This window comes from Anomaloglossus baeobatrachus, chromosome 1 (genome assembly GCF_048569485.1).
Source record: "Anomaloglossus baeobatrachus isolate aAnoBae1 chromosome 1, aAnoBae1.hap1, whole genome shotgun sequence".
NCBI classification, from domain to species: Eukaryota; Metazoa; Chordata; class Amphibia; order Anura; family Aromobatidae; genus Anomaloglossus; species Anomaloglossus baeobatrachus.
In genome coordinates this window covers 897,854,406-897,868,411 of record NC_134353.1, presented here as the reverse complement: position 1 = coordinate 897,868,411, position 14,006 = coordinate 897,854,406, and the positions used below count along the sequence as shown (strand labels likewise).

Genomic DNA, 14,006 nt, shown 5'->3' with positions numbered 1-14,006 from the left:
TGGGGATAGTGGCAGCTACCCCCCATGCTGCATGCTGGGGGGCCGTAAGTCCCATCTCTTCTCCCATAGGGTGGGGCCTAGCAACAGGGAAAGTGGGAGGAGCCAACAGCAAGTAAGAGCAGAGACAGGAAGGTCAAGTTCAGTAGTTGTTGGGGGAGAGTTGGAGAGTGAGGAGTTGGAAAGAGAGAGAAAGGTTGAGACCTCAGAAAAGCAACAGAAAGTGAAGCTTCCTGGTGGAGACCCTGGGGCCCAGCTAGGCCTAGGTAACACCACAGACTGAACAGAGCGGATTCCAGGGCCACTGAAAGGTTTTCAAGCTCGTGGCCAGTTTCACTAAATCATCGGGTGGAGGGATCAGGCTGCATACAGGGACGGTCCCTAGAAACCAAGGAAAGAGACATTTCCAAAGTAAACACCGAGGCCCAGGGTGGTTGCAAGCGCCCAGGGCCACATCCCACCGTAGATCCCCTGGGAAGAGGGCAAGATCCATTCAGGCAAGCCTTCTTGACCAGAACCTATAGTGGAGGCAGAGACAGGTTTATCCAGAGAGGCCAAGGCTTTGAAGACAGCCGAGGGAAGAGACAACACAACAAAAGGGTGCAGCGGCATTCACTCCCAGAACTACCCGGGATCGGCGGAGGTCCCCGACTGGATATTTCAGCAGTCCAAAGGCACCAGTGTGCTGCAGCCCTGGAATTGTGAGTAAACAACTTGAAACTGCACCCCCTGGTGTTGCCTCCTTTATTTCACCCTGCACTGCACCATAGACTTTAAGAAGCATCAACGGTTGCCCCGGGGTACCGCTCCACCTGTGGGGAGCAGAACCACCATAGCTGCCATTCCATCAGCCGCGGAGGTCCCATCTAGCAGCGGCGGCTCCATAGCCGCATTCCACAGATAGCGTCACGAATATTCCTACAAACTTTATTATTGTTTACCACCCCCACAACTGCCATATTAGTTGACCCCGCCAGGGTCACGGAGTCAGGCCCCGCCACCACTGACTACCCAAAGACTAGTCCGGCCCGGCACCGGGTGTCCCAGAGCCCTGGGGTGGGCGAGTCAGGGGGAACCTACAACAATTATTTTTATACCATAATAGACCCGCAGACAGGGTCTGTGATTGGAAGCAGTGAGACACGTGGCCACTTAGAGTGGGGGCGTATCCGACTGCAACCAATCACAGACGCCAGGGAACGGGGAGAGCAATGAATATGCATGAGGCTAATGAGCAGCCTCTTGAAGTAGAATGCGCTGCCGAGGGAACAGTTACAGCCGCGCTGGAGACTCGCCAACTAATCGTAAGGTCCATGTAAAATGTTAGGGCATGTACAGGTCGCATAGTATATCACATGAGGCATTATACTGTGTGGGGGGAATGTACTGTGATTAATGATGGGCGGACTAGCAGTTAACGAGACCTGCGGATCTAACCAGATTTTTTTTAAAAATCTGGTTCCAGCGTGGGATTAATCCCAGATATCTGGCTGGATGCCAGTCCCCATATAAGTCTATGGGGACCAGAATCCAGTGTGTAAAAATGGTGGTAAAAGGGATGGGAGATTGATGCAAGCGCGCTATACTTGATTCATACAGTACGTTCTTTGCAACGTTTAATCTGCCCAATTCCAGCCTGGCTGAAGCATCCCCAGATCACTGATCCTCCACCAAATTTCACAGTGCATGCAAGACACTGTGGCTTGTACGCCTCTCCAGGTCTCCGTCTAACCGTTAGACGACCGAGTGTTGGGAAAGCTGCAAATTAGACTCAGAAGATTACTTTACTCTAGAAATTGGGCAGATTAAGCTTTGCTAAGGACGTATAAATCAAGCCGCATACAAGGTTATCCTGGAAAAACAGTTACTTCCTTCTGCTCAGGCAATGTTCCCCAACTCTGAGGACTGGTTTTTCCAGCAGGACAATGCACCATGCCACACAGCTAGGTCAATCAATGTGTGGATGAAAGACCACCACATCAAAACCCTGTCATGGCCAGCCCAATCTCCAGACCTGAACCCCATTGAAAACCTCTGGAATGTAATCAAGAGGAAGATGAATAGTCACAAGCCATCAAACAAAGAACTGCTTACAGTTTTGCACCAGGAGTGGCATAAGGTCACCCAAAAGCAGTGTGAAATACTGGTGGAAAGCAGCCAAGACGCATGAAAGCTGTGATTAAAAATCATAGTTATTCCACAAAATATTGATTTCTGAACTCTTCATGAGGTAAAACATTATTATTGTTGTTTCTAAATGATTATGAACTCGTTTTCTTTGCATTATTTGAGGTCTGAGAGAAATGCATTGTTTTGTTATTCTGATCATTTCTCATTTTCAGAAAATACAAAATGTATTGCTTGGAAATTCGAAGACATCTGAGTAGTTTATGTATATATATTATATATACACATTATTTCATTTAAATCACCCTCCTTTTCCCACAAAATAGTGGGAAGAAAAAAAAAAAAACTACGGAGGTCGCAACTAAGGCCTCATTCAGACGTCAGTTTGTCAAATACAAGTTTGGGGTTTTTTTTACAGGTAGATAGAACTCTTAACCATTATAGTCTATGGGGATATTCACATCTGAGAGGGTTTGGGGTTGTTTTGCGGATCAAGTGGTCCAGACGAAAGTCCGATTTTGATCTGAGCCATGGATCACAGTTATCCATAGAAGTCTATGGTTCTGTCAAAAAAAAAAAAAGCTGACCCCAGTTCTTTTCCTGGTCATAGTAAATCCACCCCCCCCATGTACCCCACGGGCGTTGTGGCCTCCATATTACCCATGCCTTAACTCTACTGAGGACTGTAGATCTCTGATAACGTTGTTGCGCCAAGATGAGGGCACGGATTTTTGGAAGGGGTGCCGGGGGGGGGGGGGGGGGGGGGCTATGGGTTCTTTATATAAAATCCTCCATGCATTTTGATCAGTGCACGAGCAGGGAGGAGGCAGACAAGCCCTCATATTATATGGATGATGTTATCCGGGCTCTGACACGCACTGGCTGGCACGTGAAGGTGTGGGCCATATAAATTAACCCTTCTGGTGACTGAAGCTGATGGTTCACATTACACGGTCGCATGTCATGAATAACTCTGTGCAGCTCATGGTCAGAGAAGAGTCATCTCTGATACAAAAGGGGGCGGCCATATAACGACTGATAGTTCAGTAAACCAGGCCAGTAAGTATTGGCCACAGACAAGCAACCCCCCCCTCGCCCCCCAGAAATCGAGGCAGTCCAAGAAATCCGTTAAAAGGAAAATCTGGCTGTTTCTTCATTATGTGTTGTCCCTTTAACAATCGCCAATTTTCACTTTTGTGCTTTTGATTATTTTTCAGGCCCAAAGCCAAAACATTTTGTTTTTCAGTCATTTGCAAGCTTTTTTTGTGGGAAGACTGTAGTTTTGAATGACGCTTCATTTTAACATACGAGATACTGAAAAAAAAAGTGAAAAAATTCAAAATATGCTGAAACTATGAAGAAAGAAAAAAAAAAAAAAGGGACTTACATTTTGGATGTTGAGTTTACGGGGTTCATTGTGCCAAACAAATGATCTGGCAAAATTATTTTACGAGTCAGTACGACTGCAGCGATAGCAAAGCTGTACTTTTTTTTATATTTTAGTGTCAAAAAAAAATTCAAGACCCATATTTTTTTTTTTTTTGCAATGAGGTGTGTATAATTTATATATATATATATATATATATATATATATATATATATATATATATATACACACATATATATACATACACATATACACACACATATATACATATACACACACAAATATTTTACATTTTCTGATGGGAAGTAGGGGGGGGGGCGATTAGATTTTTTGTTTAAAAGGGGAAAGGGGTATTCCCATCTCCAAGATCCCATCCCAATATGTAGTAGGTGTAATAATAATATTAGCAAGTGCCTCCTATTAGAAATGTAGTATAGTTCTCCTGATTAGCTGTCACTTACCTCATGTGCAGGGCATTGCAGCTTAGGTATCCATGGTTACGAACACTCAAAGTGAGTTGTGCATGGTAATAACCATGGATACCAAAGATGCAATGCCCTGCACATGAGGGAAGTGACAGCTAATCAGAAGAACTACACTACATATCTAATTGGAGGCATTTGCTAATACCACTCTGACCTATTGGCATAGGATCTTGGAGCTTCGCTATATTTCTAGATAGTGACCGGAGGCCTTCAGTAAGCGCCTAACATATGGCAAACCATTGGCACTCCTCAATACAGTCACTAGGATGGGATAGAAATGATGGACACTCAGACTCCCAAGAGCAGAGTCCTGTCACTTAAATGCCCCGTTCGCTGCTGTCAAGAGGCAGGTGCTGGCTGTACAACACGGCTGGCACCTCCCTGTGTGGTGTAGGCTGAGATACTCAGCACGCTCTATACATCTGCACCTGTTACATGACATTATGAGCTGGTAGGGGTTAAATCATACCATAGCTGTTTTCCTCATGAAACAGCTCCACCCCTGCACACTGGCAATGTCTGGTATTACAGCTCACTTCTATTGAAGTGAATGGGGCCGAGCTGCAATCCGTCAGTATGGCAATGCAATTCTGAATGGTTTTTTTTTCTCATTCTGTAGAACCATGCCCGCCCTGTGTCTGTATGACGGCATTAGTAATCTCATCGCCCCCCATGTGTTGATCACTAGGCCATGCACTTCTAACGTGATATTATCTCACGCATTAATCACATGGACTGACACGAGCTAACCTGGGGATGAGCATTTCTAGCCCGGGTCATGTTATTGTACAGGACAATCTGTGCCCTGCGCTCGGCATCAGATAACGCATTTCTACATGTATTATCATTAATCAGGGGGCACAGGGGAGCATCTCACACCAGGTAATTATCCTTTGATCACCTATAGCACATACACTGACGAGTAAAAGGGTAACAATGTTCTGAACTTTTCCCTTTCAGGCTCCATATCTCATATATATATATATATATATATATATATATATATATATATATATATATATTATATATATATATATATACACACACACACATACATACATACAGTCAGGGCCAGAAATATTTGGACAGTGACACAAGTTTTGTTATTTTAGCTGTTTACAAAAACATGTTCAGAAATACAATTATATATATAATATGGGCTGAAAGTGCACACTCCCAGCTGCAATAAGAGTTTTCACATCCAAATCGGAGAAAGGGTTTAGGAATCATAGCTCTGTAATGCATAGCCTCCTCTTTTTCAAGGGACCAAAAGTAATTGGACAAGGGACTCTAAGGGCTGCAATTAACTCTGAAGACGTCTCCCTCGTTAACCTGTAATCAATGAAGTAGTTAAAAGGTCTGGGGTTGATTACAGGTGTGTGGTTTTGCATTTGGAAGCTGTTGCTGTGACCAGACAACATGCGGTCTAAGGAACTCAATTGAGGTGAAGCAGAACATTCTGAGGCTGAAAAAAAAAAGAAAAAATCCATCAGAGAGATAGCAGACATGCTTGGAGTAGCAAAATCAACAGTCGGGTACATTCTGAGAAAAAAGGAATTGACTGGTGAGCTTGGGAACTCAAAAAGGCCTGGGCGTCCACGGATGACAACAGTGGTGGATGATCGCCGCATACTTTCTTTGGTGAAGAAGAACCCGTTCACAACATCAACTGAAGTCCAGAACACTCTCAGTGAAGTAGGTGTATCTGTCTCTAAGTCAACAGTAAAGAGAAGACTCCATGAAAGTAAATACAAAGGGTTCACATCTAGATGCAAACCATTCATCAATTACAAAAATAGACAGGCCAGAGTTAAATTTGCTGAAAAACACCTCATGAAGCCAGCTCAGTTCTGGAAAAGTATTCTATGGACAGATGAGACAAAGATCAACCTGTACCAGAATGATGGGAAGAAAAAAGTTTGGAGAAGAAAGGGAACGGCACATGATCCAAGGCACACCACATCCTCTGTAAAACATGGTGGAGGCAACGTGATGGCATGGGCATGCATGGCTTTCAATGGCACTGGGTCACTTGTGTTGATTGATGACATAACAGCAGACAAGAGTAGCCGGATGAATTCTGAAGTGTACCGGGATATACTTTCAGCCCAGATTCAGCCAAATGCCGCAAAGTTGATCGGACGGCGCTTCATAGTACAGATGGACAATGACCCCAAGCATACAGCCAAAGCTACCCAGGAGTTCATGAGTGCAAAAAAGTGGAACATTCTGCAATGGCCAAGTCAATCACCAGATCTTAACCCAATTGAGCATGCATTTCACTTGCTCAAATCCAGACTTAAGACGGAAAGACCCACAAACAAGCAAGACCTGAAGGCTGCGGCTGTAAAGGCCTGGCAAAGCATTAAGAAGGAGGAAACCCAGCGTTTGGTGATGTCCATGGGTTCCAGACTTAAGGCAGTGATTGCCTCCAAAGGATTCGCAACAAAATATTGAAAATAAAAATATTTGGTTTGGGTTTGGTTTATTTGTCCAATTACTTTTGACCTCCTAAAATGTGGAGTGTTTGTAAAGAAATGTGACAATTCCTACAATTTCTATCAGATATTTTTGTTCAAACCTTCAAATTAAACGTTACAATCTGCACTTGAATTCTGTTGTAGAGGTTTCATTTCAAATCCAATGTGGTGGCATGCAGAGCCCAACTCGCGAAAATTGTGTCACTGTCCAAATATTTCTGGACCTAACTGTATATACACTAATCTCAGTCTGTGGAGATCAGTGTGAACTTCCCCTTACGTAGCAAAACTTCTGAGCCCAAATTTTGGCAAAATTTGCATTACATTGTGGCATTTTAAGCCGCACCCGTTCCAGTTAAATCCTGTTTTGTTTTTTGCCAGCCATAATTTAAAGGGTTATTCCATTCTCCAAGATCCTATCCTAATATGGTATGTAGTAGATGTAATAATAATATTAGCAAATACCTCCTATTAGAAATGTAATATAGTATAGTTCTCCTAATTCACTGTAGCTAACCTCATGTGCGGGGCATTGCTGGACCTTAGGTATCCATAGTTTTGACCACTAGCAAATATAAAAATAAAACTATATGCGTGGTCATAACCAGAAGAGCCGTGTGTGTGTGGGGGGGGGGGGGGCGCCTCACACTGTGCACCGAAGGAAGGGCCGCGGGGGGGCTCACACTGTGCACCGAAGGAAGGGCCGCGGGGGGGCTCACACTGTGCACCGAAGGAAGGGCCGCGGGGGGGGGGGGGGGCTCACACTGTGCACCGAAGGAAGGGCCGCGGGGGGGCTCACACTGTGCACCGAAGGAAGGGCCGCGGGGGGGCTCACACTGTGCACCGAAGGAAGGGCCGCGGGGGGGCTCACACTGTGCACCGAAGGAAGGGCCGCGGGGGGGGGGGGGCTCACACTGTGCACCGAAGGAAGGGCCGCGGGGGGGGGGCTCACACTGTGCACCGAAGGAAGGGCCGTGGGGGGGGCTCACACTGTGCACCGAAGGAAAGGCCGTGGGGGGGTGGCTGACACTGTGCACCGAAGGAAAGGCCGTGGGGGGGGGTGGCTGACACTGTGCACCGAAGGAAACGCCGTGGGGGGGCTCACACTGTGCACCGAAGGAAGGGCCGTGGGGGGGGGGGCTCACACTGTGCACCGAAGGGCCGTGGGGGGGCTCACACTGTGCACCGAAGGGCCGTGTGGGGGCTCATCCTTTATGTACTGCAGAGAGCTATGTGAGGCTCATGCTGTATACAGGGCGATATGTGGCCTCATACTGTATATAGGGAAGGCTGTCAGCAGTATACTTAATTTTGCTCCATATTAAGTGATAATTTTATATTGATTGTATGTTATTAATATGGAGCAGAATTCATTTCAGCCTATAGTTTCTGCCCTCCACTCCAGTCACGGTCTCTCATGTGGCCCGTTAGAAAAAGTAATTTCCCATCCGTGGTATAGGGTATAACTTCGTGGCTGCTGGAAGCCTCACCGATCACGAGAAGTACGGCTCTAAAGAGTCCCGTGTGAATGGAGCATCAGGCGCGCTGCCATTCTGTGTGTTATTAATAGGAGCCCTGGAGATAGCCGAGCGCTGCGCTAAGCTGGTCCTCAGCAGTTCCATAAGAATGAATGGATCGGCGGTGCACAGGATCCACCACCGCTCTACAGAACCAGGTTCTCAACATCAGTGAGTCCCAGAGGTCGGACCGCCTTGGATAGTTATTCCTTATCTTATCGCTTTCATAACATTGCACCCAGTGCTGCAAGATTACACAGTGTTAACCACTGAGCGACTATACACTGATAACCACTGAGCTGCAAAATACAGCAACGTGTGACCGCAGCCTGAAACACATGATCAATAACTGTCACAATTCATGACTGAGTTTTGTGGGCACAAATGCTGCGTCACTCTCCTCTGTCCACTGCACAGCAGTCAACAGAATTCTCTTTTTACCCTTCTTGTCAAGCGCAGCGGAGAAGACTATAAAGCGCTGCCTCCTGAAATATGATCTCACATGCCAAATCAGTCAATATTTTATTTTCTCTCGACTACACACTGCGGATGTCAAATAGCTGCCAGAGGGGGAAGGAGGCTGACTCTGTTCTGAACACACCCCCAAAAGCAGGACGAAGAAAGGAGACACATGTATGAAAAAGACCAAAAAAAATAAGAACCCTTCACATGCTCATTTATACTGTTTTGATTTACTTATTTTTAGCTTCTAAGACACTGCATACGCTAGACGACAAACAACTGCCAGAGGGGGAAGGAGGGTGACTCTGCAGAAAGCATATGCCCAGAAGCAGCACCAAGAGGAGGGAGACACCGGAAAGATAAAAAAAATAACTTGATATGCTCGAAAACACTTCAAAAAGTATTATTTACAACAAGGATATGCAGAATACAAGTACGTTTCCCTGATTCTACTTAAACTATATTTAAAAAAAAAAAAGTAGAACTATAAATAGCAAAGCAAACTTCAGTGTCAAGGATCCTATGAGTCACCTTGTTACTCGGCTAGAAGCTCAGATAATGAAAACCATCCGGGAGATGGGGGAAGACTGTATCCACAACCCCAAAGTCATGGGCTTCATCTGCTATTCAAGGAAAATTGAGCTGCAATACCTGCCATAACCAGCGGACCAGAGTGGCGCTGTTTCTATAAAAATAAGTGGAGGTATAGGTAGATCGATATATTAGTGCGGAGTAACTGTAGATATGAAGACAGCGCTGTAGTAACCCACTCCTTGCTGAAATCCATTATTAGTGTGTATTCTGCACACCCCGGAGGTAAGGTAATCGGTGACAAGGAGGGCGAGCAGGACGCAGAGACACGTCGGTTACTGTCCTCTATCAGTAAGTGTACGGCAAGTCACCGCAGAAGACGATGGACATGGACGGATCACAGAATGCAAGAGGACGTCAGTATAAAAACCCAAATAGGCCCCATCATAGTGGCTAGGGTCTGCCGGTCACCGTATGTGCCTGTTATTGACAGATCCACCCCCGCATTCATTCCGAATTTCAGTTGTGAACCCAACCTTAAAGTATGCGGGGGTCACAGCTGCAGGATGGATATTCAGCATCCGCAGGGGCCAGCGCTACTTTATAAAGGATGGGACTCGCAGGGCATCACTGGTTTCTACAGCGAGGGTTAGGGGGGCTTGCGGGGCATCCCTGCATCCATGGAGGGGAAGGGGAGCAGGGGCCACTCACGGGGCATCCCCGCTTTTTATGGTGGGGGCGAGAAGGGACCATTCATGGGGTGTCCCTACTTTCTACGGAGGGGTGGGGTTTAAGGGCCACTCAAGGGGCATTCATGCTCTCTACAGGGGGGCCACTCTGGGAGCTCTCTATGGGGGGCCTCTTGCAAGGTATTCCCGTTGTTTTCTATGGGGGTGCAGGGGCATCCCTGTTTTCTATGGAGGAGCATGGGCCTCTCGCAGAGTGTCCCCATTTTCTATGGGGGTGCAGGGGCCTCTCGCAGAGTGTCCCCATCTTCTATGGGGGTGCAGGGGCCTCTCGCAGAGTGTCCCCATCTTCTATGGGGGTGCAGGGGCCTCTCGCAGAGTGTCCCCATCTTCTATGGGGGTGCAGGGGCCTCTCGCAGAGTGTCCCCATCTTCTATGGGGGTGCAGGGGCCTCTCGCAGAGTGTCCCCATTTTCCATGGGGGTGCACGGGCCACTTGCAGGAATTGGGGGGGTCCCTGCTTTGTACAGGTGGACAGGCTTTTAAGTTTCTAAGCTTTTAGAAGCTATTTGGGCCTCAGACGTCCATTATTCCTTTCTTTTGAGCGATTTCCCGGACCCTGGGGGGTCGGATTTTCCGGTGTTTGCTCCGTGTTTCTGTTTTTACCATTTTTCTTGGATGTAAAAAAATAAATAAAAAACTATAAACTATTAATCGGTGACCCCGGCCCGCAGTGTGATGCCGCCAGTCTGCAGAATGGCCCATGGTAGAAGCTACGTGACTATATACATGCCGCCGTGTCATTGTCACAGTGGCGTTATTGCCCTACACCTTATACCGGATAGGTTCCTTGGTCCCGGGCCGCTATGGTGGCGCCTGTAAGGACACGGCGTGCGGAGCATCATACATACCACACATGGAGGATCAGAACCTGCGTCCTGCCGGCTGCTCGGGGTCTGTCAGGTCCTGGTGGGGACGGGGCACAGGGGGCCTCTTCTGTAAGTGCCACCTACCTGCGCCGGCCGGTGCAGCTCCTATTACACACCGGTATGGGAATACCATATGGCGGTGTACTACAGATCAGCTGTATGGAGGACTGCGCCCCACTAATGCCCCGCAGACTGGTCACTGTGCCCCGCGCCTGCCACACCTATAGGGGATATATAGAGCGCTCAGCACTATGAGGGGGGATGTGACCCTGTATACAGCACTGTGGGGCAGGTGGGCATCAGCAGCGGGCACCACACACCTGACACTGCCCCCTGGCAGGGAAAAAAGAGAAAACAAGTCCAACACAGAACCCACCGAGGACCCCAAGAGGGAGGGGCTGAGGGGATATTAGATTGCAAGCCTTTAGGTCAAGGCCCAGCAAGAAGAAGCAAGTCACAGAGCAGATCTCACACAGCACTGACTCATCCCCTCCCCTCCCGGACCCCCGAGCACCGGGAGCTGCCCCCACAACACCCCCCTCCCGGCCCGACACCAGCAAAACAACCACACTTACCCCAAACTTTTCCAGGGAAGAGAGGCTGAGGGGGGCAGGGAGCGGGGTGAGGGGCAGCGCAGGAGGGGGCTCTGCTCAGTGCCAGGGGATCCCGGGGGGGGGCAGGGAGGGGAGAGTGCAGGGAGGATAATGCCCGCACCCCGCACTGCCCTCTGCACTCACCGCCGCTCTGCCAGCTGATTGTGCGTCCCCTGCCCTCCCTGCACAGAGCACGCCCCTCTCACTAACCACGCCCACAGGCCGGCCATGCTACCTGATTGGTTCACCAGGCTTCATTGCCATTGGTGGGCAGGAATGTGACTGTTACACTGCCCCCTGCCGGCCGCACCGCCGCTCTCACCTTGCAGCATTAACCGCCGCACTGCCGGCTCCAGCATTAACCCCTGCACTGCCGGCTCCAGCATTAACCCCTGCACTGCCGGCTCCACCATTAACCCCCGCACTGCCGGCTACACCATTAACCCCTGCACTGCCGGCTCCAGCATTAACCCCCGCACTGCCGGCTACACCATTAACCCCTGCACTGCCGGCTCCAGCATTAACCCCCGCACTGCCGGCTACACCATTAACCCCTGCACTGCCGGCTCCAGCATTAACCCCTGCACTGCCGGCTCCAGCATTAACCACTGCACTGCCGGCTCCAGCATTAACCCCTGCACTGCCGGCTCCAGCATTAACCCCTGCACTGCCTGCTACAGCATTAACCCCTGCACTGCCGGCTCCAGCATTAACCCCCGCACTGCCGGCTCCAGCATTAACCCCCGCACTGCCGCCTCCAGCATTAACCCCTGCACTACTAGCTCCAGCATTAACCCCCGCACTGCCTGCTACAGCATTAACCCCCGCACTGCCGGCTACAGCATTAACCCCTGCACTACTAGCTCCAGCATTAACCCCCGCACTGCCTGCTACAGCATTAACCCCCGCACTGCCGGCTCCAGCATTAACCCCTGCACTGCCGCCTCCAGCATTAACCCCTGCACTACTAGCTCCAGCATTAACCCCCGCACTGCCTGCTACAGCATTAACCCCCGCACTGCCGGCTACAGCATTAACCCCTGCACTACTAGCTCCAGCATTAACCGCCACACTGCCACTCCAGCATTAACCCCCGCACTGCCAGCTCCAGCATTAACCCCCGCACTGCCACCTCCAGCATTAACCCCCGCACTGCCGCCTCCAGCATTAACCCCCGCACTGCCAGCTCCAGCATTAACCGCCGCACTCCCGGCTCCAGCATTAACCCCCACACTGCCACCTCCAGCATTAACCCCCGCACTGCCGCCTCCAGCATTAACCCCCGCACTGCCAGCTCCAGCATTAACCGCCGCACTCCCGGCTCCAGCATTAACCCCCACACTGCCACCTCCAGCATTAACCCCCACACTGCCACCTCCAGCATTAACCCCCACACTGCCACCTCCAGCATTAACTCCCACACTGCCACCTCCAGCATTAACCCCCACACTGCCAGCTCCAGCATTAACCCCCACACTGCCACATCCAGCATTAACCCCCACACTGCCAGCTCCAGCATTAACCCCCACACTGCCACCTCCAGCATTAACCCCCACACTGCCACCTCCAGCATTAACCCCCACACTGCCACCTCCAGCATTAACCCTTACACTGCCACCTCCAGCATTAACCCCTGCGCTGTCAGGTGTGAGTTCACACTTGCCATTATGCCCAAATTCAGAAGACTTCATTGTTGTGGCTCTTCGGGTTACCCACCACTTCTCTGTTTAATGATGGGAAGTGAAACCCACAGAGACATAACCCAACCTGGATAAGTAACTTTTGTATCATGGCCCCCACCCAGCATCTATGATGGGGGCATCCTTTGTTTCGCAGGGTGTTTAGGCCTCCTCACCCCCAGGGATCGGGCACACCTGCTGCCCCTGCCCCCCTATACCTTCTGAAACCCCCTATAGCTTCACTATTTGTTGATCACTGAAAGAGGCCAAAATTGTCCGTCCCGTTTCCATGGCAGACGCCGCAGTGTCAGGAAGGTCCCGGTGTGACGGTCGCTTGGCATTATGGGGATGAATTAGGCAGTAACCATACTGAGATTACTATTTTAGCCCTTTAGGCAGGATGCAAGGATTCAGCAGAACAGTCCCAAATGTGGGGAGCTGTCCCGCTGTCCCGGGTGGGTGGGAGTATGTCCCAACTTCATCTGCATCCGTGATCTGTGTCCTCAGAAAATAGACTCACTTGAATATGACAGTGGAGCAGGGAGCTGATGAAGGAAGGTGCGGACATGGGCCAGGAAGGCCCCACACTCCTTTGGCAGAGAGGGCCAGTGCTTGTTGACCGCTTTCTCTGGCCTATCCCACTGTCTGGGACCTAGTCTTCCAGCTGCAGGGCCTATACTTCCGCTACCCCTCTCCTTCTTTCTGCGGATACCCGTGGTCCACTCACTGCCTTGGACAGCTTCTAGTCCCTCGATTTCTCTAGGCCCGTCCCGAGGAACTCTCTCTTGGGCAAGTCTGTCTAGTCCCTGGACTCTTCTAAGCCTGGCCCGAGGTGAGCCATAGGCTCCGGACCCTTGGTTCCCCAACAAACCCAAGTTTCAAGTTCACATCCTCACTCCAGGAACCCCTCTGCAGAACTCTGCTACTTCTATTACAACCTATGTTCTACCCTAAAACCTATCTGCCTTTACTTTACATTGCAAACTAATTTAGAACACATAACAGATTACACTTTACATTACCATATACATCACTAATACATTTACAACACAGTAACATCACATAAGCAAACAGTTGGCCTTACTAGGCCTCAGTGCTAGAAGGCACCGGCCGCTGCACACTCCGGCTCTGCTA

General features: G+C 49.4%; 1 protein-coding gene across 2 annotated transcripts in view; it reads right to left on the bottom strand.

Moving 5' to 3' along the window:
* The window catches only part of ATOSB (atos homolog B), a 73,599-nt gene extending 62,243 nt beyond the window's left edge, over positions 1 to 11,356 (bottom strand). The window contains exon 1 of one of the 2 annotated variants that reach the window (XM_075342964.1): positions 11,338 to 11,356. The gene's annotated coding sequence lies outside the window, so the exon portion shown is untranslated. Of the gene's footprint in view, positions 1 to 11,175; positions 11,309 to 11,337 lie in introns of those variants that run through there. The other variant, XM_075342958.1, reaches the window with a different exon arrangement.
* Between the last annotated feature and the right edge of the window lie 2,650 nt (positions 11,357 to 14,006).